Source organism: Pinus tabuliformis, chromosome 5_1 (genome assembly GCF_031772625.1).
Source record: "Pinus tabuliformis cultivar Carrire ecotype Pingquan chromosome 5_1, CPIR1, whole genome shotgun sequence".
Lineage (NCBI taxonomy): Eukaryota > Viridiplantae > Streptophyta > Pinopsida > Pinales > Pinaceae > Pinus > Pinus tabuliformis.
In genome coordinates, this window is record NC_142305.1 from 636,388,592 (window position 1) to 636,390,536 (window position 1,945).

Consider the following 1,945-nt stretch of genomic DNA (forward strand, 5'->3'; position numbering starts at 1 on the left):
AAATGTAAATTCTTATTTAAAATTTAAAATTTAAATTCTTATTATCAAAACTAAACTCAAGCACAAATCAAACCAGTAGGAATTTCAAATCTGAAATATTGGTTAAACTTGAAGGTTTTTGTAACAATTTAGTGACCATTTTCATCATTTTAACAAAAATGTTGATGATTTTTGGCTATATTTAACTAGCAAATCATGCAGTAACAAACAATTTGTCCATCAAATTCCATATATAGTTTCCCCTTTTAGTGAATTTCAATAACTTTTGGGACACTATAATGTACTCTGTTTTGAGAATTTAGAATGTTAATGTTTTTAAGCTATAAGTTTAAACTATATGTCTCATTGCCAACATTGTTGGTCTATATGTACAACAAAACAGGTTATCTTGTGGGTGTTGAAGTGTTTTGCAGGTATGGATTTGCAAAATTCAGGGATAAGTGTAGGCGATGAAGTTAATTTGAGGAACTTTAATGTAAGGGAGGAGGATTCAAGCTGCCCTCAGCCCATGGAAGGTCTTCACAGTTCCGGGCCACCTCCATTCCTGACCAAGACTTACGACATGGTGTAAGATCCTCAAACCGATCCAGTTGTGTCGTGGAGCAGCACCAAAACAGCTTCGTTGTCTGGAATTCCCACCAGTTCTCCTCAGACTTGGTGCCTAAGTATTTTAAAAATAATAATTTCTCCAGCATCGTTCGACAGCTCAATACATATGTAAGTCAGTGTGTATAACTCGATCGAATGAAATTTCTGAGATTAAATTTTATTTTATTTTCCCCAAATTTATTGGTCACATTTCATTTTTTTTCCTTCTAATAAGTAGATTAGCCAAGAGGAAATCCCCAAATTTTGAATATTTTGAAAAAAATATTTAATATTAATGTTGAATTAACCAGTTTTACACTTGAAGATTCTTCATAATATCGATTCTTAAAATTCCCCTGAGTCAACTCGTTATTTTGCCGAAATAATGCCATTTTCATTTTTTTCCGCCACTCTTTGCTTAAATTGAGTTTGAAATGGGAACATTTTACTAACTTATTTTGTAATTGTGGCAGAAAATTAAACAGGGTTTCAAGAAGGTGGATCTAGATCGATGGGAATTTGCCAATGAAGGGTTTTTGAGGGGCAGAAGCATCTACTCAAGCTAATTCAGAGGCGAAAACCAAACTAATTCACATGTTGCATGTTGGAATCTTTATTGTTAATCATTTTCCCTCAGTGTTGACATTTGCAACTGAATAGGTCACATATTACATCTTGGAATAATTACCCACTCCTCATGACTGTTAGCTTTTGTTGTCCAGAACGTGGAGAATTTTCCGACTGTTAGCTTTTGTTATCAAGAAGGTGGAGAATTTGTTAAACACATCTATGGGCTTTAGTCATCGCCTGACATCGCAACATTTTTATAATAATTAATTATTGAATTAGTTTTTAGCTTCTAGGGTTCAATGATTTTATTGCAGAGCTGTTATATTGAACCGTTTGGTACCTCAGTATGATAACGTTCATCATCATCACCAGCAGGACCAGCAGCAGGGCATGGGAGCCTGCGTTGAGGTTGGATAATTTGGAATGCTAGGAGAAATTGAAGGGCTTAAAATGGACAAAAGCATTTTAATGAAGGAAGTCATGAAGCTGAGACAACAACAACAATCCACTAGGAATTAGGCAAAAGAGTAAGACCCTGTTCCTCGATCATACATGCACACAACGAAAAAGGGCAGAAAAAATGAACTAGATGAATGAACCTGCCTCCTATCTGTCGCCTGGTGATGGGGAGCTTGGTTTGATGCTTGTCTATCACCTAGTGATGAGTCAATGGTGGTGAGTTGCAGAGTGCGGGGATGGATTTTATACGCGGAGTCAATTGGTGAGCTGCAGAATGTGGGGATGGAGTTTTTGCGTCAAGTCGAATTGGTGAGGGGAGCTGTAGAGC

At 36.4% G+C, this 1,945-nt stretch overlaps 1 pseudogene; it reads left to right on the plus strand.

The window, feature by feature from the left end:
• The first annotated feature begins 395 nt into the window (after positions 1 to 395).
• On the plus strand, positions 396 to 1,677 carry LOC149166572 (heat shock factor protein HSF30-like; annotated as a pseudogene).
• Positions 1,678 to 1,945: the final 268 nt, after the last annotated feature.